This window comes from Mandrillus leucophaeus, unplaced genomic scaffold, assembly GCF_000951045.1.
Source record: "Mandrillus leucophaeus isolate KB7577 unplaced genomic scaffold, Mleu.le_1.0 Scaffold184, whole genome shotgun sequence".
Taxonomy (NCBI): Eukaryota; Metazoa; Chordata; class Mammalia; order Primates; family Cercopithecidae; genus Mandrillus; species Mandrillus leucophaeus.
In genome coordinates, this window is record NW_012101854.1 from 4,201,230 (window position 1) to 4,228,237 (window position 27,008).

Below are 27,008 nucleotides of genomic sequence, written 5' to 3' on the forward strand. Positions count from 1 at the left end.
GAATCATTATGCCCCTTACTACACGTATTATATGTGTTAAACATACCTTCTTGTAAAATCTCTTTACTCCATAAAACCTTTGATGGATTCACTCATTTCAACAGAATGTCATCTTACCTCTTGCATTGTACACCTATCCCTCCCTGTACTTTCAACCCCATCAAGCCCAATCCCAGTAATAGAAATCACTTACTCTTATAAAGAGATGTTGAAATATTATGGCTTCGTCTTTTTAATGTGCTATGAAGACTGCCATTCTCTACCCTCACAGGAAGCCTAAATATTACCTATTCTGTTCTCATTTTTCTGTGTCACATTTTATTCTCCTCTGGATCCACAGGGTAGTTACTCACATCAACATCTTGTACATCACTAGGTATATGACTATCTCCTCCCTTAGCTAAGAAGATACCAGAGGACAGAAATTGTCTAAACTTCACCTTTGCCTTTAGTAGGGGTCTTCACTTCAATAACGTTATTAGTAGAAAGATCTGTTCCATGAAAAGTGATCCAACCTATGTTTCTTATATTTGGACGAGACCCATACTGCAGAATGTTATTCATCCCTGAGCCATCCTTCAAATGCATTTTATACTTTTTATCACCATAAGAAGCCAAATTGTATAATTGTCTCATTATCTCAGTGTTTTTCTTTCTACGTTGCAGTAGAGACTCAACAGAGTTCATTGCCAACATTGCAGTAGAGACTCAACAGAGTTCATTGCCAACATTGCAGTAGAGACTCAACAGAGTTCATTGACAAATAAGATAATAAAAGAACATGAATTTCACCGATAGGCCAGAGATAGCAGAGGGCTAGGGGAACCAAAGCTTGACCAAGGAAGTGAACAGAAGAATGAAAAAAGAACATAAGTAAAAAGCCACTCCAGAAATTACAGAGCAAGAGTTAGAAGAAGGAAGTATACTTATTCCTATATCCTGCTTTATGGGAGACAGGGGGCAATTCTGACCTAAACCACGATGAAGAAAGTGAGACAACTATTTCATCTGTTTCCCAGATGGACATGTTAATATTAACATCTTACTCAGTAAATTCTACTGCTTTCTTATAAAAGAGATCTTTAGCTTTTTTAAGATGTTGCCATACCCTTTGAGGTGTGTTTAAAGAAAGAAGTAGGAGTAGAAGGGATAAAACCTTAATGTTTACATTAATGTTCTCAGCAAATATTTATATTTGTTGCAAAACATTAAACGACCAGATGCATAATTGAAAATAAAAAAAGAAAAAAGAAAAGTCTGGAGCCTATTTCAAAAATGATTATGAATTTTGAGACACATTAAAACAAACACAAGGTCCTTCTATGTACAGGGTCTGTGCAGCTGCACAGGTTCTATGGCTGGGAAGCCAAGCTTGCATTAATCTTTGATTTTTAAGTAAAACTACTACCTAGAATAATGAAAGAATCACTAAAATTCAGGAATATTGCCTTAGATCTTTCATCATACTTACGGACTGAAGTAAAAGCATAATATCTATCAAATATTCATAGGTTTATTTTCATATTGAAGTAAACTTAATGTGTATCTCATCCAATACCACTTGACTATAGAATGCATAGATTTTGGAGTCCAAATTACTGAGCTAAAATCTCATATCTGATCATTTAGTAGCTATGTGACTTTGAGAAGTTCACCTAGTCTCTGTTCTATGCAAATGTAATACAGAATAAGCATCCCTTAATCTGATAATTCAAAATCTGATATGCTCCAAAATCTGAAACATTTTAAGCCTCACATTATGCCACAAGTGGGACATTCTTCCCATGACCTCAACTGAGAGGTCACAGTAAAAACTTAGGCTCCCAAGACGCTGTTTATTTAGCATCCCCAAAGGAAAAAAGGCCCCTCCAGCACCCTCAGCTGTGATATATCTTTTCTGAACACACCCAGATTCCCTCACATAAGCATGATCACAAAAAGCAATAAAATGGCATGTGTGAAGGCTGGACACACCAAGGGCAGGTTCTCCATCATGCCCCACCAAAGGTCAAGACCTATATGAATTATTATTATTATTTTTTTTTACTTACTCTCTGCTCTGTGGTGTAAAGATATTGTTACAAATGTCAAAAGGCCTGCAGATAACCCTGTGGGTAACAGTGATAAGAATAGAAAGCATTTATGTTTATATATAACAAGAAAATCAAGCTGTTGGTAAAACTGGACAATGGTATAAATGTGAAGCAGCTCAAAGAAGAGTATGGTGTCAGAACAACCACCATATATGACCTGAAGAAACAGAAAGATAAACTGTTGAAGTTCTATGCTGAAAGTGATGAACAGATGTTTATTTTAAAAAATAGCAAAACCCTACATACGGCTAAAAACGAAGATCTCAATTGTGTATTGAAAGAGTGGATCCATCAGCATCACAGTGAACACATGCCATTTAATGGAATGTTGATTATGAAACAAGCAAAGATCTATCATGATAAACTGAAAATTGAAGGGGACTGTGAATATTCAACAGGTTGGCTGCAGAAATTTAAGAAAAAAATACACCATTAAATTTTTAAAGACTTTTGGTGACAAAGAATTTGTTGATCATGATGCAGCAAAGAAATTCATTGACAAGTTTGCCAAAGTCATCCTGGATGAAAATCTGATGTCACAACAAGTCTATAATGCTGATGAACCATCACTTTTCACATAATTGCTGAAGAAAATCACTGACTACAGCTGGTGAGATAGTCCCAACAGGAATCGAGAATGCCAAGGATAGAATAACTATACTGGGCTGTGCTAATGCCACAGACACATGTAAGTGTAAACTTGCTATGACTGGTGAAAGCTTGTATCCTTGCTGTTTTCAGAGTTCATTTCTGACCAACCCATTATTACACTTACAAAAATGTATGGATCGCCAGGGACATCTTTTTTGATTTGTTTCACATTTTGTACCAGTGTCTCATGTTCACTGCAGGGAAACTGGATTAGATGAAGACTGCATGTTTTGTTATTCGTTGACAACTGTTGTACTCATTCTTCAGCTGAAATTATCATCAAAAATATTTATGCCATGTACTTTTCCTCAAGTATGACTTCATTAATACAGTCATATAACTAGGGTAGTTTTAGATCTATGAATAACTATAAAAGCACTTTCTTGAACCGTATACTAGCAGCACTGAACAGAGGCATGGGGTGTGGATGGTTATCAAAAGGACTTTAGCCTGAAGGATGCCATATGTGCTGTTGCCAGTACTTGGAACACAGTGACTGGCACAACCACTGGCACAACCCATGGCCTGTGACTATGTTCCATGAGGAAGATGAGCAAGGCAGCGACTTTGAAGGATTCCACATGTCAAGTGAGAGAAAGATGAAGTCTGAACTCCTTACACATGCAAGAAATATGCCTAAAGAGTTTTTAACATCAATAATGAAGCTTCAGTTGTTCATTCCTTGATTGATGGTAAAATAGTTGAAAAGCTTTTGAATCAAGGTTTTTCTGATCATAGTGATCATGATGATGATGCAGTTAACACTGCAGAAAAAGTGCCTATAGACAACATGGTAAAAATGTGTGATGGGCTAATTGAAGGACTACAGCAGCATGCATTCGTAACAGAACAGGAAATCATGTCAGTTTACAAAATCAAAGACAGATTTCTGAGACAAAAACTTGTTGTTAATGAGGCAGGTGACTCTGGAGGAAACATTTTAAAAAGCCATCCAGCAGAATGCCTCCTCATCCCTAAAGGACTCACTCCATGGTGTCTCAACTGCTTCTGATGTTTCTTCTCACCTAAAAAAAAAATATATGGTACACAGTAATATTTTAATCAAATCAAAGCATTGTAGGTAGATACTGAAAGCTGGCTGTTGTTCGTTGTTGCTGTTAACAGCTAGTATAGGTATTCTGGAGATGCCACTGGGATGCTCAGTTACCCTGAACACATTATTTTTTCACCGTATCAACAGCACGTCATATTTTTTACTGTTCAGTCGTTATGTGTGAGTAAGTGTAAGAAAATCATTGCTTATTGGTAGCATATAAATTCAAAGTTAGGAATGACAATTATGCCAAACAACCACAGATTTTCCCAATGGGTGGCCGAGATAGTGACCCCTTTGCTTTCTGACAGTTCAATGTACACAAACTTTGTTTCATGCACAAAATTATTTAAAGTATTCTAGAAAATTACCTTGTATATTAAATATGAAAGAATTTTATGTTTAGCTTAGGGACCATCCCTAAATGATATCTTTATGTATATGCAAATATTCCAAAATTTAAAATAATGCTTGTCTCAAGCATTTAGATTAAGGGATACCGAATATTTGATAACAGTATCTACCTTTTAGAATTTGGGTAGAATTAAATGAAGTAAGAGAAATAAAGTATGAGAGTGGTCTCTGGCACACCATAAGGACACAGTAAGTAAATGTCAGTTATTACTTATTATTCCAACTTATAGAAAGAATGTCCCAAGCTTTGTGTGACTTGCCTGCCACTTCCCAACTAGGAAGTAAGCAAGAATGAATGTGTCACTGACTAGAATTCTGTCCATAACACTAACATCATAAAGTAGCCCACTTCTAAAATTTTTTTAAAGGATACCTACTAGAAGAAGGGAGACCTCAGTAGAACTCTAGAATGTAAACTAAAACTTAGAGGTATAAAATTTAACTTTTTTTTCTTCACTCAGTCAGCAGGTGTTTATGAGTATCTGCTTTGAGCAAGATTCTGTGATAAGCTTTCTTTAAAACTAAAAGATAGAAAGCTTTTTGTGCAATCAGTATATAATTTAGTAGGTACAATTCAGTTACCTGTAATACAAGGCTATGTGAGCCATCGTATGAGGGGTCTACAGAGTTCAAGCTTAGGAGAGAGGAAAAGAGTCTGCCTGAACTGATCAGGAAACTAATAATGTAGGAAATAATATATGGACTGGACCTCCATGAAGGGATGAATAGAATTTCATTGGCAAACATCAGGATGGGAGAATACTCCAGAAGGGACAGCATGAACAAAAATAGAGTGCTGGGAAACATAGTATTTCAAAATGCAGCTATTTTTACTTTCTCACTCTATCCATTCTAGACAAGACTTAAAGTATCTCCAAGGATACATACATTATAACAAAGTAATACGATTAACAATTACATTAAAGAACACTTAGTTGAGTACAGGCTGCTATTAAGCTACTAGCGAGAACCAAAGTTGGAAAAGTGAATTGAGATCAGAGTTTGGTGGGTGTGAAATGCCGAACTAAGAATTTTGTTTTATTCACAGGGAATCAAAAGGCATAGAAATTGGGTGAGCAAGAGTTGAGGGGATATTGACAGGCACTTGAAAGAGCACACAGGCAGCAGGCTTGAAGATGGGTTGAATGGTGTATGTGGGGAAGTGGAGGGAGCAGGTAAAAATCGAGAGATGGACTAATTGGAGGAAGGAGATCTACACAGTGAAAACATTTTGTTGTAAGATTATGACAGCAGGAATGGAAAAGGAGAGAAAGATGTGAGAGATAAGAATAGAATAATTCAGGGGAAAAAATGTTCTTTCATTAAAGTAGTAACAAAAAGGAAATATCTAGCAAGAGTAAGTAGGGTTGACTTTGTTTTTTGTTAGCTTGCTTTCATCTAAGGGAGATGCAAATTCTCAGGGTTGTTGCTTCTAGTTGTAACCTCATCCTCACCAGCACAATCGCCTCTGGCCATGGGTGTAAAGGATAAGAGGGAGGTAGACAGGCAGTCAGACTCTCTCTCTTCATTTAGGCAGCAGTGAAAGACTTTTAGGGGAATACAGATGTGTACATGTAATAAATCTCAGCAGAGCTGTCCCAGAGAGATTCACAGCCCAGGATTTGGACTAGAGAGATGAAAATAATTCAATTTGGCACTCTGTGGCTATAAAGAACCTTGCAACTGAGAATGCCTGAATATATTCAGCTTCCAGTTAGCTATGCTAATCAACCATCCACATTGTACAAAGAGCAAATAACATCAAATAGGAGTTACTTTCATATGTGATTTTGAAATGTGTATGATTACTATCACATACATTTAAAGATAAGGCAAACCTGAAGACAAGGCAACGCCTCATTTTCCCAGTTGAAAGAGTTTGAGGAATGAGAGGGACAGTTTGAACATATAAACTTTGAGGCAAGTAAAGAGTCAAATGACTGTTTATAATATTTAATTTAATGATATACATTTATATTCAATAATTTACAAAATAATGTGAATTTTTAAGATTTTCCCACACATGACTTTTATGAAATACTTTTATCACTCTTCACATGATCTCCAACACTGGTGACATCCCCATCACCAGAGTCCCCTTTAGAGCCATCTTCCTCAATCTTCTATAGCACACCTTCTGTCACAGTTGTTTGAATACATTTTGAACTCATATATGACACCGTCACTACAAATTTTATCTCCAGTTGCAAGTACCTGTTCACGTATCATTCTAGAATTTTTAAAATTATTCTGAAGGTATATTTTTATTGTCTTCGCAAGGTAAAATTCTACCATTTTTCATTGAAAAATAATCTTTAGAAGGATTTTCTACAGTAAGATCCAACATTTAAAATTGTGAGATCATTTGTCCCAGAATAACCAAATGTTTTTGCCTCCATTTTTTAAAATAAATTTCTGTCATATGATATCTATAAATATCTCCAACTAGAATTGATTGAGGTTATCCCAGGCTCATGTTTAAAATCAAATAATTGAGGCCACTCTATATAATGACAGACTCTGTAAGAACTCAAATATATGACAATTCTTTTTTAGGATATGAATTTTTCAGTGAGAAAAAAATGGCTTATATTTGGAGACAGATAATAAGCAAGTATGAACATATCTAATGTTTTGTGAATTTATATTTTTAGCAAAAGAATGAAACCAAAACATAGCAACTGCTTAACTTTTCTAACTTTCCTTTACTTGTTTTTTTTTTGCTAGTTATCCCTCTGATGTGGAACAAAGAAAGAAAGCTTCTTATCTGTAGATGGTTCCTGGCTTATGAAGGTTTGATTTACAATTTTTCAACTTTAAAATGGTAGGAAAGTGACAAGTATCCAGCACTCTCCTTGACCTACAATGAGTCCATGTCCAGATAAACTCATGATAAGCTGAGGAGCATTTATATTATATGGGGATAATTAATAGGACCAATGACATAATTTGTGGGTCTAGTGCAAAGTGAAAATCTGGGAGCTATTGTATAAATGTTATTAAGTATGGAAAGATAATGACAGCAGGGCGTTAGTGTGCAGGTCCTTCCAAACATGGGGCCCTGTTCAACTGCACAAATTGCAGGCCCGTGAAGCCAATCCTGATAACTAATATTGCTTATTCTGGCTGTGTTTTGAGGCAAGTGAGAGTATTAGTGAAGCAAGGGAAGTTCAAATGCTTTGACAACATTCAAGGATTGCATACACGTAAAGGAGTTTTACATCCCTAAAGGATTGAAAAGAAATCACTGGAAATATCCAGAATAAATTTGCTGTGTTTCTAGAATATTTCTTCTTTCATTAAGGTTTATAAATGCCATCTGGCTAAACGGAGAGTGAGAGAGAGAAGGAGACAGAGAAACAAAAAAAGAGAGTAAAATTAGAAAAAATTCCAGACTTTCAAAGCCCCTAGAAAACTAGAAGTTGCTATTGAGACTTTTCTGATAAGAAAGTAAACAACTTTTAATCTTTATTTGTACAACGTAGAAGTCAATGATGCATTTTTCCTCTGGATGCTAAACAAATCATATCTCCTAGAAAAAGGGCCAGTTATTCATCAGGAGTTTATTTCCACAAAATCATGTCTCTTCACAAGAAACTTGAAATCTGATGAAAAAAAACTCCCATTCGAAAATCTAGTCATTTAAATTATAGAGGATTTTCACAAATAGAACAGAAGTCATTGCCATGATTTCAGAAAAAAATCCCACCCACATGAGGAAGAACCAGACAAACATTTCCTGTTACACGTAAAAATAATGATACTTGAATGCAGAGATGAGATATCAAAATGCGAATTGTAACTGGGTGTGGCAGACTTAATTCCTCTGATGGATTATCTTTAGGGAAATATAAATTTGTGGTGATTTAAAATAAAAAAAATTATAAAAGGCATTAGAACATGTGAACCTGTTCATTTTATACAATTGTTTAACTAAATGTCTTTACTAAAATGCTAACAACACTTTACTGTGCAAATAAAATAGACTGAAGGGAACAGGTTGTCAAAATACAATACTTCTCTTATTGTCATAATGGGTTAGCAGTTAGTTCATGAAAGACAGGGTGATCTTCTGGAAAAAAGCTGGATTTAACCATTTGTAAAGAAAGGGCTTGTCTGAGTCAACCTCAAAAGTAGAAAAGGTGAGATCTTATGAACTATAAAGTGAGATATTGTGCAACTATAAACAAATTAATTGTAGGTTATGTGTATAATAGTAATTTTAAAACTAGCTTAAAAGTTCAGTAGTTCAAACCGACAATAATTTGGATTTGCAACGTTGTGACTGTCCCTTAGAGTGAATTCTCTCGAAAAAGCTTCTTTTTGCAGGAGCAGCTCCCGAACAGGCAAAAGAATCAGTGCAGAAAACAGTGACAGATGATGTAAGTCACATGAAGGGGCAGACTCCAGAACCACCCAAATCTAGGTTCCGGGTCCATGAATGTGTCACTTTTTTTTTACTTTGAGCCTTGTTTTTCTCCCTTGAAAAGCAGAAATAATGATCAGGTAGGGTCATTATATTATAGGATAACATATTATATCTCTTTGATTCCAAGTAGTTGATTGCTTTCTCATTTTAACAAATCAGGATATGTCTTACAATTGATGTTGGCTCTGATTCAATAAAATGCAGTATATAAAATTCCTGGCACACTGAAGTACTCGGGAGCTATAACTTACTTTGATTAGCTTTATGTTGTCCGTTTTCATCATCTATTTTACTGATCTCATACATTTTCAACGTGTCACCTACACAGTGAGGAATTTCAAATTTATCAACATCAGACTCAACTCCTAATGAGGTAGGAGACCAGCGGGACTTAACTTCCTAATCCCAATAGGATGAAGTAAGACACTGGCAGGAACCAGCAGGTGGCGCCAAAGGCAACCTCTGGTTTCCCTCGCTGCTCATTAGCATAAGACACTCCCACCAGTGCCATGACAGTTTACAAATACCTTGGCAACAACCCCTAAGTTCCTGCCCCTTTCCGTGACAATGACCTAAAGTTACTGCCCCTGTTTTCCAGAAATTTCTGAATAACCCACCGCTAATTTGCATGTAATTAATTTGGCCTAAAATGGCTGCTTACGTCGTAATACTGTTTTACAATCAGATTTATTCTGTAAAAAAGAAGGAAAATGGGGAGAGGTCCCTTATGTAAAGGCTTATGGCTGTTTAATGGCTCATGAAATAAAGGGCACCAAGAAGCCGTGTTTAAGGCATCCCACCCTAGCTGTTCCCACTAGAAGGCATAGACCCTCCCCACTCTCTCCTTAGTTCCTCCAATTCTGAGGGGGTCCTGCCAGTTCTCTAATGCAGGATTCTACCCCAAGGTCATCAGGCATGACACCCCTTCCCCTTATCCAACTAGCCCCAGCCTATAACCCCTACTGCCCATTGAAGTAAGCGCAACCAGTACTACTAGGAGTGGAGCCCCTTATCAGCCCCTAAAATGAAACCTGTGTCCTTTGCAGGAAGTAGCTGGCAGAGAGGAAGGAACACTTAGAGTACATTATGCCATTCTGTGTGTCTGATTTGGCTTTATGCAGGGAGAAATTTGGCCTGTTTTCAGGTAAGCCAGGGAAGTTAATAGAAGAGTTTGTTAAGTTGACCATATTCTTCAATTTAACTTGGCATGACTAGCATGTATGGTCATCCACTTGCTGAGAGTGAAGGAGAAGCAGAAGATGCTGGGCGCTGACTGTGAGTGTGCAGACGGAGCAGCCACATGTAATGAAGGCCATGCCAGTTATTGTATCAGAAGAGATGAAGTTCCAGATCTAGACCCTTAGTGAGATGACCAGGATGATTCTCAAGATATTGAATGCAGAAATCACATGGTAACGTGTTTAATATATTTAAAAACATGCTTCGTTAAGCCAGTTAAACATGACAAAATTAAAGAAGGAACTTGGAGAAAGACAAAAGTCCTGCTCTGTTTCAGAGCCGTTTGGTTGAGGTACTCAAGAAATACGCTAATGCAGACCCAGACTTCCTGGAAGGGCAAACTCTCCTGGTTGTGCATTTTATTACTCAATCTACCCCTGACATTGGGAGGAACCTGAAAAGAGCATCAGTGGGACTCTAAACCTCTATAAGCAAACTCTGAAACATGGCCTTTGGACTTAAAACAATAGAGATGAAAAAAAAAAAAAAAGAGAAAACAAAATCCCAAAAGTACAACTATTAACATCTGCTTTAAGCCCCTTGCCACCTCGGGATTATCTATCCTGAGGAAGTGTCATGAGATCAACGTCTGGGATGCCCAGACAATAGTCTCCAGCTTGCTGGTCCCTGGGCCAGAATCAGTGTGCCTACTATAATCAAGAGGGCCATTGGCAATGAGGCTATCCTAACAATCCCTGGTGAGAGAAGAAAAAAGCTCCCTGTCAATACTAGAGCTAACCATCTTCCATTCACCCCAATGAACTGCCTTGGTTGAGTAAAATTACTGGGATTCCTCGACCCTTGACCTGACAGACAGTCTGCAGTATCAACTAGCGGCTACCGAAACACTTTTCATCTGTGTCTCCACTGCTGGGTGAGTTCTCTGGTGGCTCAGGAATTTCAGAATCTCACCTTGAGCAACATGGTTCACCTCCTCCCTTAGATGGCATCCCTTTCCCTGCCTCTCCCTGTATTACATACCTATTGAAGCAAACAAAACTTTGTAAATAACTTGGATCCAGGTTGTTTTGCTTAATATATTTCTGCTTATGTGTATATACAGGTGTTGTGATGTGTGTTGTGACTAACATGCTGTCAAGTTGAATGATTAAAAAAATGGCTCCTATAAACTAAACAGATAAGACCAAATACTTCTCAAGTTCACATAACTTGGTAATCTTTGGGTAAATGGAACTAGTCTAAACTTATTAGTTTGTTGGTAACATTGTATCTTTTAAAATTTAACTTTAACATTCTTACCTAGGTGAGCTGCTAAAGTCTGCAGGCGTTAGAATTGCTAACAGAAAAGTGGCTTTACATAGTGATTGGCTTTACATGGCATTTTACTTATAAAAAAATAAAGGAACCAGACAGTAGAAAAGACAGATGTGGAAAAGGTTATAGATACAAAAATGTATTTTTGGTAACAGAGGATATAGAAAGTAATTCTTAAATGAGGGAAAATCTTGTATGGTGAATCTTATCCTAAAATAAAATGACTGGTATTTAAGGGAAAGGTAGTATAAGACAAGTCAGAAAGGCCAAACATGTCATAAAGGGTCTATGTCATGATAAGGTTCATGAAGAGGAATTTATGAAAAAAAAATTGTGTGTGATTAAACTAGCTATAATTAACATGGAATTGCTTATAATAGTCTTTCTAAAGAATGGTCTTTATATTAAAACAAGGTTTTCTTAAGATATTGATTTGCTTCTGAATTTTATAACATGTACTGTTTAAAACTTTTTTCATTCATATCTCAGAGGTTCAACCATTGTTATGTCTCACTGCTTGCAACTTGTTCTCCCTTTGAGAAAGCCCGAGGTAACTTTCTTCAGCTTTTGTCAGTTCCTGTAATTTTTCCTTCTCTGTTTCTAATTGTTGTTATAGCCTAATGCTGAAATATTTTATCTTAGAGGTCTATAAAAGCACTAATTTCCTCCATTATAATTTGGATTTATTTATTTATTTATTTATTTATTTATTTATTTATTTATTTATTTTGAGATGGAGTCTTGCTCTGTCACTCAAGCTGGAGTGCAGTGGCTCGATCTCAGCTCACTGCAACCCTCGCCTCCCAGGTTCAAGCAATTCTCCTGCCTCAGCCTCCTGAGTAGCTGGGATAACATACGCCAGCCACCACACCCACTACTTTTTGTATTTTTTTAGTAGAGATAGAGCTTCACCATCTTTACCAGGCTGGTCTTGAACTTCTGACCTCGTGATTAACCTGCGTTGGCCTCCCAAAGTGCTGGGATTATAGGCGTGAGCCACCATGCCTGGCTTAACTTAATTTTGTCAATATGTAACCTTAGTTTTGTATTTTGGTTTTTGGCTTCTATGTTGCTTAAAAAGTGTTTCAGGGACTGATGAATGCCTGCCCACCTCTATTTGCATCTGGCTTAAATTGACTATAAGATGCCCCAAAACCTAATTTGAGCCATGATGAGAAACAGGAGGACAGACATATCTTACTATACTTCCTTTGGAACTTAGGCCAGGTTCAAAAGACCCTTGAAAAATATGAAAATAAAGCATTCTCCTCAAAGGAAAATAACAGCTCCCTGGTTCCACCAGGAGACTTAGTCCTATTAAAAACTAGGAAATGAGGACCCCATGCCAAGGATCAATTCCATTTAGTTACATAGCTATAACCAGGACGCTGACCCCAACTATATCTGGTTCACTGTCAAAAGTACCCTCTCTAGTCTCAGCTGGTTTTTACCCTTCCTAGGATCTTTGACAGCTATCTTGTTACTAATAATTTTGTCCCTTGCTTGTTTAACCTCCTTGTAAAGCTTGCGTCTTCTAGACTACAACAATTCCATGCAAAAGAATGGTGGTAGAAGGCTTCCGATCCATCCCATCTTCTGACATTGAAAATGAAAACATGCTCTCGTTTGACCAATGAGCCTCTTAGATGCAGTATCCAGGGATTTTTTTACAGCTCCAATGCTAGGCAGGGCCTATCCCCACAAAATTAGCAGAAAGACCTCCTCCCTTCTGCAGTCCCCTTAAGATTAAGGAGGAGTGTCGAATCTTTGAGTGGGAATGAGATAGTGGACCAGCAGGACGTATTTCCTGGTTGACAGGATGAAGTGAAGAAACTGGCAGGAACTAGTAGGTGGCACCTAAGGCAACCTCTAGTTACTCTCACTGCTAGAAATTTCTGAATAACCCACCCCCTAATTTGCATGTAATTAAAAGTAGGTATAAGTGGGTATAAATACAGCTGCCAACAGTCCGTACCCTGCTGACTCTGGGTGCATTGCCAAGGAGTCTGCCCTGCTCTGCAAGGAGCAGCTCCAGTTCAGTACAATATTGCTGTTTAATACTGTTGGCTCACCCTTGAATGCTTTCCTGGGAAAAACCAAGAACCCTCCTGAGCTAAGCCCCAATTTCAAGGCTAGCCTGCCCACCTGCATCATCAGCCTGAATATGAACATAGATTTTAATGTTTCCCAGCTAGTTGTCCATGGGAAATTGTTTAATCCCCCTTCATATTGGTTATCTAACAGGTAAAGTGGTGAGAAGCCATTCTCCATAGGGTCGGCATGATGGTTACATGAGAAAAGTTATGTTGCAAATGCTGAAAAATGCATAAAAATATACAGTGAAAATGTGTGTTCTTTAGAAACCTATGTACTTGGTGTTAAAAACCATGCAATCTATTTGTAAGTTGGGATGTTATTTACTTTAACTTTCTGAACCTCTCCATTTTCTCTTCTCATTTGTAGAATGGGAATGTGTGATATTGTGAAATATATACGTTTGGTCTTTGGCTCAGTTTCCTGGTATACAACTCCTACAGTCTTCAGACTATCCAAAGTGAAGTATTTTTGTATGCTAATAATTGACTGAATACTAGAATTCCCTGGGTAACTTCAGGATGGAGGTTGGTCATCAGAAAGACCAAGGCATAATTTTAGAGGGTTTGGTCTTTTAGCCCCACCCCCTGACTTCTAAGGAGGGGAGAGGGGCTAAAGGTTAAGTCAATTATGAATGGATAATGATGTAATCAATCATGCATATGTAATGAAGCCTCTATAAAAAAACCAAAAGGACAGGGTTTTGAGAGCTACCAGATTGCTGAATACATAGAGGTTGTCGTGACTAGGGAAGGCATGGAAACTTTGCACCCCTTCCCCCGTACTGCGTTCTATACATCTCTTCATCTGTGTCCTTTGTAATACCGTTTATGATAAACCAGTAAATGTGCTTCCCTGAGTTCTGTGAGCCACTCTTGTAAATTAATCAAACCCAAAGAGGGGATCATGAGAGCCCCAACTTGGAGCCATTTAATCAGAATTTCCACAGGCCTGATCTGAGGTCTGAAGAGGAAGCAGTCTTTGGACTGAGTCCTCAACCTGTGGGATCTGATGCTACCTCTAGGTAGATAGTCTGATGCTACCTCTAGGTAGATAGTCTGATGCTACCTCTAGGTAGACAGCCCAGCATTGAATTGGAGGATACCCCGCCGGCGCCTGCCGCAGAACTGATGGTTTGCTTGGTGTGTGGAGAAAACCCCCACGCATTTGGTCACAGAAGCATTTTGTATTGATTGTTGTTGAGTGACAGAATAGAAAAAACACTTTGAGTTTATTTTTTCCATACATGGGATGCTAAAACATCAAAATAAACCTATTCATTTATTAAAAGACATATATGATGTATATATAAAGTATGCTATGGATAATATATTACATATACAATGTAATAGTGTATATCAGTCCATTTTCACACAACTATAAAGAATTACTTGAGACTGGGTAATTTATAGGAAAAAAAGGTTTAATTAACTCACAGTTCCACATGGCTGGGGAGGCCTCAGGACACTTAAATCATGGTGGAAGACGAAGGGGAAGCAAGGCTTGTTTTACGTGGCGGTGGGGCTGGGGGGAACTGCCAAACACTTTTAAACCATTAAATTTCATGAGAACTTTCTCACTATCAAGAGTACATCATGGGGAAAACCGCCCCCATGGTCCAATTACCTCCTACTAGGTTCCTCCCGTGACACATGGGGATTACAATTCGAGATGAGATTTGGGTGAGGACACATAGCCAAATAATATCATAGTGGATACAATGTATTATGCATAATATATTTGTTTTATTGAGCACCTATTACATACCAGGCACTCTTCTAGGCTATGGAGATTCAGATGTAATATATGTGAAGGTCTTGGCTTTATGACCACTCTGTGTCTTGTTGTGCTTCCATTTCTTCACTTATGAAGTCAAGAAAAAATATCACTTACATCATATGATTGTTATGAGAATTAAATGAGCTAATATTTGTAAATGTTTGGAAGAGTGGCCAGGAGAAAATAAAGTTTAGCTCTTATCATTACATCTATTCTCATGCTGCATTTTGTAGGAGTTAGGGCATAGGCTCTGGAACTAGACTATTGGGCTAAAATTCTAGGTCTATTATCTACACACTGTGTGACCTCAGGCTATTTACTTAATCTCTCTGGGCTTCTGTTTAACTATCTGTACAATAGAACAATAAGATCCACCTCATGGTGGGTGAGAGGATTGAATATTCTGATATTTTTAGAGCACTCAGTGTCTAGCACATAGTAAGCTCCATATAAGTATTTGCTATATCAAATTAATAAATAAAATTGTGCTTCCTTTTATATGAAGTCTTAGAACAGGCCAAATTTATCTATAATTATAGAAATCAGATCAGCAATTTCCTATGGTGAGTGATGGGGGAGGATTTGTTGCAAAGGGACAGGAAAGAAGTTTTTGGAGTGAAGCCAGTGTTCTATATCTTGATTGGAATGGTGGTTACATGGGTGTTTGTCAAAAGTCATCACACTGTATAGCTAGAAATGGCTGCATTTTAATACATGTATATCGTACTTCAATAAAGTTGCAAAGAAGTTACAACAAATGCTTGGTCTAGCAGTACTGAGGCCAAAATTGAAATGATCAGGAAAAGATGAATATAGTCTTGCACAGGATCTATAAGGTGGCCATATACTAGATGAGATCATCCAGTGTGTGTGTTTAGGAGCAACGACTTTGAAATCTGATGGACCAGAGTATGTACTGTGAAACTTATTAGGTATGTGATGAAAGAATAAACACTGTTCCCATATAATAGATGAGACAAATGAAAAATGTGCCCTTGGGCTGATCACATCACTCTTCTGAACATTAGTTTCCTCCTTTGTGAGTTAGGGGAATTAGGTCATTCCTGTGGCCTTTCACTTCTAAAATTATTTGGTTCTATGACTTAGAAATACCATGATAATTAGAGATAGAACAAGAAACACTTTCTTTTCTGTTTTTTCTTTTCTTCTTTTTTAAACTTTTAACCCTCAGGATCAGTACTAATTAGGGGCAATTTAAATGAAGATAACAAGGAGTAATTTTTTTTTTTTTGAATCATCTCTTGGAAAACCTATAGCATTAAAAGCTTTATTTGTAAAATTGGTGTTTTTTAGTTATTTCTTAAAACTGCTATTGTCTGTGGATATGATGTCTGATTCACTGAGGTTTAATTTGCTTTGGGGGTCTTAAAAAAATAAACTGCACAGCAATACCATTAGATTCCTCAAATTCCATTTGATGTAGCACTCATTATCAAAAGGTTAATGCCAGAAATAAAACTAGCCTCATATGCCATTACTATATGTTTGAGTGATGGGAGGTGAGCTAGTGCTTGTACTGAAGACAACTTATGTCTGAAAAATGTTGGGAAAAGCACACTGCCCAAATTTTTAAAAGCTATTTGTTAATAGTGGTTTTTTTTGGTTTGTTTGTTTGTTTTTTTTTGTTTTTTTTTTCTATCTAACTTTTCATTTATATTTAGACAAAACAAGACAGGTTTTTAAAAATTTGTGTATGCTATATATAATGTACTTTTTTTAAAAAAAAAAAAAAAACACCTATAATTGCTTTTCTCCACTTTTGCACAAATGCTTTTGTTTACTCTTATTTGCAGACAAGGCTTGTGAATTATATCATGAATTTTTTGCACAGATATTTGAGACAATTATGAAAAACGTGTCCCTTGGTATAACTTTATAACTACATCTTACTATTGCGCAATATAAATGGTAAGTTTTAGAAGGGTATAGCCTCATACATGAAATCATAAATACTTGCAAAACACTCCTTTTTCCTTAATAGTTCCAATTACCTCATTAATATTTGTTTAGATGCAGCAAGCAGAAAACATACTTTGTAACATCTGTTCGTTGAACCGGCTTTTCATTGAATCACAATTGGCCACTAATAGCTGCAACAAAGAAAATTATGAGAAGATTGTTTCTAAAGCACAAATGCTTTTTTTGCCATTGTTTTCCAGCAGTGAATATGCTTGTAGGAAAAAAAAAGAAATAAACATTAAAGAGAGTAGCACTGTAGTCTCCTGGCTATGTATGTCCCATATTCTGTGAATGGGAACATCATTTTGTTACTGGATAGCTAAACAACTGCTTACGTGATCGATAAAGAACATTATCTTAAATCATAGCATGAATTCCCAATATCATACATAAAATCAATAAAGCACACAAAGACCAGGACTGAATTTTTCCACTAAAAGATTGCCTGCTGCTTTGGAAAATAATATTTAGTAGGTTGGATTTTTTTTGTTGTTGTTGTTTTACTAATTATGAGCTCAGTGGCAGTTTATTCTGCAGTAAATCTGCTGGTGTGAGATTAAACCTGTTATTGAACAGAGTTTTGAATCTACTGCAAGGCACTCATCACTGCTGGAGAGTGAACATTGCTGTTATCTCATTTAAAAGTTGGCCAGCAAAGCAGCCCATTTGTTTAAAATGCAATTAAGCTGGTGTCTTCAAGAGAAATTAGCAAGGAGTACTTCATTTTGGAGGCATAAGAGGTCTGTTCGTAGACACATTAATCCTGTGATTTGGGACATCGCTGCAATTTGGGACCCTGTTCTGAAAGGCTGTTCGGAACACACAGCACAAAAGGGGAAAACTGGGTGAGAATAAAGTTCAGTTTTGTTGTTGATCAAAAGGAATTACGCCCACATATTCACACCCTAAACCTTCAGCACAGTCTTGCACTTTACATGCACCAATTGAAGAAATTAAAAAGCAAGTTTAATGAATGTTGCTGCTGAACTGAATCAAAAGGTCAGCCACTTTTCACATAAATGTATGTATGATAACAATCTGTTTTTAGAAGAAAATATGTAGTAATTTCACTGCTGGGTAATTGTTTTAAAAGTGCTTAGTATTGAGTCCATTTTAATTTCACAATGCAATGATTACTACGAAAACAATGGATGGCTATTTGTCATGAAATTTCCCAGAGACCCAGTTACATGAAGCAGAAGACTTATCTTTGAAACAGTGCACTTTCAGATCTCTTCTATTAATGCTGTTTCTAATTCTAGAAAAAAGTAATGTTTTGGGTGATACCACCAAAATATGTTATTTTGCAAGAACAAAGATTTTATCTTGCAAAAAGCAAAGGAACTTGGCAATGCTTTACTTATTTCTTCAGGTAGTAAAAATATAAACTATATATAGCATGAGATTTAAAAATGAAGCATGGATTTGAGGTAATTACCTAGATGAGTCAAGCAAAACACAATTTAAATTATGGTAATTGTTCACAGAAACAACAGATTTTTTGGTGTCTGAAATATCAGGTGTTTATCCTCACTTCTTTCGGCTTCCTAAAGTGACTGCCATGTAAGGTATTTGTGTGCTGTAAAGATTCAGTGGGTGCCTATTTCTCCCAGACACCCCTCTTTATTTTGGTTGATACGCTCAAAGACAGCAGAATAGGCATCTCATTTCAACATTTCAATCAATCCTACATGCTGAAGAATTGTATGTAGTAGAATTTCAGCTTTGCAGAGATCTCAGTTGACTCAGAGAGAGATAGTTGCATATTAACTCTGTTAGAGCCAGAATCATTTTAAAAATCAGTTCTGCCACAAATCCTTATAAAATATACCTTGTACTTTATTGTGCTCTTTATCAGAACACATCAGTTTAGTTTCACTGTTTCGAATGAATCAAGATCATTATAAGTATCAGCTATTAAGATAAATTGAAACACACAAACACACACACATACACTCACAACAGAAACAGCTAGTGTTTTCAAGGGACTAGGTAGAACTGCTCCAGGCAAATTTAATAAAAATCCTGTTCAAGATGCTGACATTATAACCACTTCAGCAATATTTTATTTAAATCATCAGCTAATTCGTCTAAGCTCCTTGAAGGCAGGGATAGGCTGTATTTATCTTTGTCAACTTAGTACTAACTATAGGGCCTCGATCATTTGGAATATAATAAACAACTGACTTTTTTTTTCATTGTAAAATCTGGGCTGCTTTTTATTCTCACTTCTGATTCTAATCAATGACCCCATCACCATCTTCCCCAAACTGTTTGCAGTTTTATTTCCTCTTTTGTTTTTTTTTATTTTAACACAGACAAAAAAGGCTACTTTCTCAGGGCAGTCTAGACTGTCTACTACTTTTTTTTTTTTTTTTTTTGCCCTACTCCCTAGTACATGGGAGGGGACTTGCCTCTCTTTTCTCTCCTTGGTTTGCATCTCGCTATAATAGAAACTAGATTTTCGCTTATCTATGAGAGCGTCTTCTTTCTTATTTCAAATTACATTTGGTTCTAAATCTAGTCTAGATACTCTATATTATTGGAAATGCAATTTTAAGAATATTAATTTTTTATTTCTTTCACTATATGACTTTGGGCTTTTTTCCTCCTTAATAAAAGCAAATTTTTATTTTTTCCACCACTATGAATTTAAAAGCCAGTTGAACCTCATTGTAAATATAATTTGTGTATTTATTATCTTATTTTTTGGATATTTTCTATTGGGTTCCTAATATTTTTCCTATTTGTGATCTAAATATGTTAAGAATAGATACCCTGTGTCATATTTATTGGAAATATTTTGTTGTTTACTTTTTACTGTTGAATTCAGTTTGGTTTCTGAAGTTCAAAAGTTTCAAAGTGTAATATAGTTATATAATTCTCATTGTTATTTCACATAAAGAAATCAGAAAAATATTCACAAATATCTTCTATTTCTTCATGGTTGGAATTTTTATATTTAACTTTTGTTCCACTTGGAACTTATTTTCATAAATGGCTTCAGATCAGAATCTGAATTGATTTTTATCCAAATAACTAACCAATTGCCCCAGCTCTTTGTTGAAATAATCTTTTCCTCTTCCCACAGATTGGTTATGCCTCCTTTATCATCCATAGCCTATTACTGGGCTACTTGCCAGTCCCCTAGAACCATATTTAAGAGAATGTGGGACAGCAATTATAAGATATAGAAAAAATGGGGCTGCACATGCCTAAGAGTTATTTAGTTTGTTGTAAACTCTGCTCCAAATATTCCATATAGCTTTTTGAATGGTGTTATCACCACAGCTGCTATAGATAATGCAACAAAACTCCACTACCCCATGCAATAATGTTTGATTAAGAAAGAAAGTTAGTAGATTATCAGGAAGTAGGAGGTATGTTAAAAAAAAATTTATAAGTTGGAAGGCAGGCTTTTAGTTCATACTTACACTTTGGGAATATTTGCTATCAAAATATGATTGCTTTGTGACCCACAAAGTGGAAAAATATATTTGCTGTACATTTATCTGACAACGACTTGTATCTAAAAATTAATGAGATAAAAGGAAACTACTTAATAGAAAAATGGGAAAAGATTTGAATGCAGACTTCATTAAAGAAGATATACAAATGGCAAATGGGTATAGAAGAAAGTACTCAATCTCACTAGTCATTAGAGAAACGTATACTAAAACATCAATGAGATACCACTACCACTCATAAGAATGGCTAAAAATAAAATGAATATCAAGTACATTTTTGGTAAGGACATTAAGAAACAAACTCAGATGCTACTGGGGAATAGAAATTAGTGTAACCACTTGGAAACTGTTTAGGACCATCTACCATATTGCTGACCAAAAACATATCCTATGACCCAGACTTTATACTCCTGATAGCAGCAGGAAGCAGACAAATGCCTAGGCAGATGGGGCAGGTCCCCAGTGAAACCCCACCTCCAAGCCAAAGACAGTTTAAAGCCTGAAAGTCAAGCTACAAGTCAAAACCATGGTCCAGATTGAGAACCTGTCTTCCCATTTGGTGCACTGTCCTTTGATTGATCCCTACCCTTCACCTATTTTACATATACCTGCCCTTCTCTAATTGGTTTTTTTATACTGTTGTGCCCATCTTTGAGTGGTGCCTTTGCTTTAACCTTTTCTGCGTACTCACAAAACAATCAGCATACACTCCTCTGTTCTGAGCCCATAAAACCCTGGACTCAGCCACACTGAGAGAGAAACCACCAGACTCTGGGTGGTTGACCATCCTCGCATCCCCTCTCTGCTGAGAGCCGTTTTGTTACTCAATAAATTCTTCTCCATTCTCCTCACCCTTCAATTGTCAGAGTTTCCTAATTCTTGAATGTGGGACAAGAACTTGGGAACCACCAAACACAGGTACGAGCTATAACACTGGTGGGCTGGGGCACACCCAGGCCAAAGGCAGGCTTAGCCAGTGCACAAGTCAGGTGAGGTCCAGGCAGGCCAAGAGGGCAGGGTGTCTCCTGCGGCAGGTAGCATGGCCGAGCAAGGCCTGGGCAGGGGCATCACCAGCTGGAGGTCCTTGGGTTGCAAAGTGAGAAAAATCCTGTATCACTTCTAGGTATGTACCCAAGAAAATGCATATTCATGATCACCGAAAGCCACATGCTAGAATCTTTATAGCTCTTCATAGTAGCCTCACACTAGAATCAGCCAAAATATCCATCAACAATAGAATGATAAATATATCACAATGTATTCAGAAAATGGAATAATATACAGCAGTTTTCTCAAAAAAATTTATATTAGTATCATTTGGAGAGTTTTTTTAAAACTACAGATTGTTTTGCCCCACACTGAATTTCTGATTCAGCATTGTCAAGTTGGCAGCATGAGAACTGCTTTGATATTTGTGTTTCTAGTAAGTTTCTACAATGCTGATAACTGATGGTGTGGGAACACCTTTTGATAATCACTGGACCCAGTAATTAGAACAATCTATAGCTACTGCAACAACATGTATGAATCTCATAAACCTGACATTGAGCACAGGGAGCTAGACCTTGATATAAAGGTGAAAAACAGGCAAGACAAAGTCATCGTGTTAAAAGTCACAACAAGGTTACACTTGGAGGAGGAGGAGTAAAAGGAAGGAGGACAGACGAATTCTTCCGTGGTGCTGATTCTGATATGTTTCTTGATTTAGGTGACTGTAATATACATATTTTGTATGTATATATGTAAAACAATCCATATAAAATTAAAAATGAAATCTAAAAAGTCCAAATACTATGTATGTATCTTCCAGATTCAATCAAATGACCATGATGTTGATGAATTCTAGTCCAGAATATGTGTTCGTATAATTAAAAGTTTTTTAAACCCGACCCTCAACCAAGGATTTCTCACTGTGGATGAGAATGTACCAAGCATTGTTGCTGTTCCAGGTGTGATCGGTCGAAGCTCTTCTAGGTGAACCCTCAGAGCCCAGCAGTGAAGGTGCAATCTCTGGCCTGCAGCCCTCAAAGCAGCTCACCTATGGCTTTCCAAGCTGCTGAATTCTGAGGATGTGCCCTGTGACGTCTCCTACAGCTGCTTTTACAGGAAAATAGGAATCGATGGAAGTAAAGATGGAAGCAAGAAAAGTTAGGAAATATTCCAAGAGTGAAGAAAAGCAGAAAGGCCTTCCAGCTGAGGAGGGCAACAGAAGGCTCCTTCATAAGGAATAAGCACAGAGCTTAATCTTGAGAAGAGAAGGGAGACAGGACATGCTTTATTGCTCTTGTTGTTTTTGGCCTAGTGACTATGCCCTGATATTGCCCCAAAATAGAGTCTGCAGACTGGAAACAGCTTATAGGAGTTTATTTCCCTTTCTACTTTGCTGCTGCTATTGTTTCTCTCTCAGGGTCTTTTCTCTTCAAAGCCAGGTTAACAAGACAAACGTCAATTTTTTTTTTTTTTAAACAAGGTAAGTTGCTTTCACAGGGGAAAAAGGAAATCATCCGTAAAGACCCTAAATTCTCTCCATCCACTTTCCCTTGGTGCTCAGTACTTTTCATGGGCCTGAAGGTTACCTGCCTCCAGCTCCTGGGACGTCAGCTCCTGGGACACATGGCTTTACCTCATCCTCCGCCTCCTCGGGGCTCCTTTCCTCTGTTTTTTAAAGATGGTCTTACTAGGCCTGGTAGTTGTAATAGCTTAGCCTATGAAGGGAAAAACTTGCCTATGTGTTTTGAACTTTGAAAACATTGAGATAAAATTAAAACCATGAGTAGAAAATAGAGAAAAAAATTGAATAGGGGTACTCTATTATCTACTTATTTTCCTGGCATTTGTGTGTAAATGAGTGGCAAAGTTCATCTGCATTTTACATAGAAACATTAGCTCTTTCATTGTCAAAAGATGCTCGTTTCTTAACTACTATCAGGAAGGGAAATAGAGGGAAATAGAGGGAAAGCACAAAAGAAATACTTGTTGCAGTTGTCAGTTTTATACGCCAATGCTTGGAAATCCAGAGACCAGCTCTACCAAAAGCATAACTTTGAGAAAGAATGAATATTTTTTGACTGCATAGCTACAGATTAGTTAGCAAAGAAACCCTTAGATGTTATACTCGATGTTATGGGGGGAGACAGAGTTAAAGAAAATAAATAAATGAAAGGCAAGATCCCTTTGCTCAATGAGTTCACTGCCTAATAACAAGCGACTAACAAAATAAAAGAATAAGAGTGCCAGGATTAAAACAAAGAAAAGACAAAGATATGAGAGATAAAGTCTATTTATATTGAAAAAGACATTCAACAGGCTTTGCTAGACATCTCAATACTGCTGACTAGTTCAATCCTACTTTGTTTAAAAATAAAATTCTTTTATTTGTGAATTAATCTGTAAAGACCTATTCTCATCTATGCCTTTTCTATTTTTCAGAGCCATTTTTTTCCTACACTTTCTCTGGTTCTTCAAATACACTATAAACATTTTCAGAAATAGGGTATATTCTCTATTATTTATTTATTAGTATCTTTCTTCACTTCTCCTCCATCTCCAAATTATATCGATTATAAAGATATAGGCTTGGTAGTTGGTGCCTATAATCCCAGCTACTTGGGAGAATTGAGGTGGCAGAATTGCTTGAGCCCAGGAGTTTGAGGCTTCTAGGCTGTAGTGAACTATATAATCATACCACTGCACTTTAGCCTGGGCAACAGAGTGAGACCCTATCTCTAGAAAAAAAAGGAAAAGAAATAAAGAAAAAAAAATAGAGCAAAGAGAAAGTAAATGTATAAGGAATATTGTAGAGTAAGGGATAAAATTAGTAACTGAAATCAACACTATCAAGACTTGGAGAAAAGAAGGCTGAAAATTTGATCTCTGCTTTTCAGGGAAACACAATTTGCCTTTCACGTGGTAGTTGTGTGCTCTTTTCAGAACACATGTCTAACCATGTCATACTTTCCAACCTGCTTAAAACCTTTCATGAGTACGCATCTCCACTTCTTTCCTTATCTCAAAAATAGGTCAAGTCCTTTATTCTATGCTCTAATGGCAAAATGAAACTCTTCTTTATGGCACATACTGCAGTTTCATTTCAACAACTTTAAATAAGATGTACATTTCCTGCCTCGCACTTCTTAAACTCTAAGTTCCGTGAAGTTAGTGACCTTGTCTCTTTGTGTGCATCATAGTATGCTCAGTGCTTTCTGCATATAGTATGATGTAATTAGAATTTGTTAAAACAAGCCAGGCATGGGGGCTCATGCCTATAATCCCAGCACTTTGGGAGGCCGAGGCGGGCAGATCACCTAAGGTCAGGAGTTTGAGGCCAGCCTGGCCAACACGGTGAAACCCTGCCTCTGCTAAAAACACAAAAATTAGTTGGGTGTGGTGGTGAGTGCCTGTAGTCCCAGTTACTTGGAAGGCAGAGGCTGGAGAATCGCTTGAACCCAGGAGGTGGAGGTTGCAGTAAGCTGAGATCGCACCATTGCACTTCAGCCTGAGCGACAGAGTAAGACTCCATCTCAAGAAAAGGAATCTTTTAAAACAGTGAAGAAGGGAGGGGTATCCATTTTTTCTTATTGAAACCTGATAAAAATGTCTTTTTAGATCTTCAAAAAAGCAGAGTGTGTAATATGGGAAACACTGCACTCAACAACAAAAAAATCTCATTATAATTAAGTACAAGGTGGAATATTTACCTACGGAGAGTGTGATGTGGGAAACATTGCCCTCAACAATCTCATTATAATTAAGTGCAGGGTAGGATATTTACCTACCCATAAACATTCTTCAGTGCCTAACTTCCAAGATACTAAGGCATAGTTTGATAACAGCAGCTTGATAACAATCCAACATGATCCAAGGATGAAATTAGGCCTAATAAAGGAAGGCTTCATATTTTTTCAAAAACACTAATTCAACACCAATGCTTCCTACAACTAAACATCAAATAGAACAAGTACTTAAAATGGAGATATTGTTTAACTAATTTATGGCAGAGCCATAGCTTTCAGAATCAGTCGATCCGAGGTAAGCTTGACATTTGCTTGTGAAAACTGAGAGGCCAAATAAAATGCAGGCTGGATAAGAGGTGGAATTACAGTTATAGCTAGTGTTAGTTTGTAGAGATGTGAAATATAATCATTGCATAAATGAAACCCTCTTCACTTCCTCTCAAATGATATCTTCTTTATCAACCTCTACTTGGAGTCACCTATAGTTCCTTTTCCTGAGTGTATTTCAAAGACTGTCGGTTCTGAGAAAAGGTCTTTGCACATTTATTTGTAAAAACATGTCAGTTGAAATGCTTAAGAATTTATTTCTTGAAAATTAAAAGGCATAAACTTTCATAAGTCTTTTATGGTGACCCAGATCTAAAATTGTTGGCAATCAACAAAACTAAGTATAAAAATAGATTTATGGGATGAAGCGTTAGCGTTAATCAGAAGGGTTGATGTTGGAATGAATATAAATAATTGCCAAGGAAAGCTTACGTCAACTGCAAATGGAAACTCAGAGGATATTTGAGACCTATGATGCCAATCATGGCGCTCAGAAAACAATACCCAAATATAAGGCCTCGGAAGCAAAGTTTCTCTCAGGCCTTCTCCTGCCCTCCTGTCATTCATCCCCCATTTTCCCCTGAGGCAAGTCATAGAAATTAGAGTTCCTCTTCCTTAGGGTGAATCATAGAAATCAGAAACCCCTTTGCCCGAAGTCAGCCATAAGGTCTAAAAATAGAGATTACTCTAACTTCTCTTCCTCTCCCACTGCACCACATCCCCCATTTTCCCCTGAGGCAAGTCATAGAAATTAGAGTTCCTCTTCCTCAGGGTGAATCATAGAAATCAGAAACCCCTTTGCCCGAAGTCAGCCATAAGGTCTAAAAATAGAGATTACTCTAACTTCTCTTCCTCTCCCACTGCACCACTTTTCTGCATAACAACTGGCTATAAAGAAACTAAGACTAAGACCCTCATCCCAGAGGGATCATATTCCATATTCAGGAGAAAGAAATTATACAACAGAGAGACTAAGAATCTGAACAGACAGGTCTCACCGGGAGTTCCCCTACTGGCCAGTCTATTGGCATTACATTATTACCCTTTTTGTCCAATCACATTTCTACATGACTGTCCCTGCTTCATCGACTCTGAGTCCTAAGTATAAAATCAAATAGCTTCCCCTGTATCTTTGGATCTTACTTCTGAAGTCTCCCATGTCATGTAAAACTATAATGAAATGTGTTATGTTTTTCTCTTGTTAACTTGTCTTTTTGTTATGAGGTATTGGCTATGACCCTTATGATGGATGAGGAAAGGTATCACTCCTTTCCTTACCTACACCAAAAAACCTAAAATCTTTAGGAATATAAAGGAGATAAGACATTTTTATTCTTCCAGCTTAGCTGGAAGGGGAGAAGGAAAGGAAGACATGTCACAGAGCAGGGATCTTTTTACTCTTAATAGTGTAAATGATGAATTATAGAGATATTGATTTGTGTGCATATTCTTTTCCTGATTAAGAATATTCTT

At 37.0% G+C, this 27,008-nt stretch overlaps 1 pseudogene across 1 annotated transcript in view; it reads right to left on the minus strand.

Moving 5' to 3' along the window:
* Positions 1–311: 311 nt before the first annotated feature.
* Positions 312–27,008, minus strand: part of LOC105538068 — a 42,610-nt pseudogene continuing 15,913 nt past the window's right edge. Inside the window, exons 2-3 of the transcript XR_001005835.1 lie at positions 8,893–9,040; positions 312–400 (exon numbers count right to left, since the gene is read on the minus strand). The product of XR_001005835.1 is annotated as a pancreatic progenitor cell differentiation and proliferation factor pseudogene (transcript). The remainder of the gene's footprint in view (positions 401–8,892; positions 9,041–27,008) is intronic.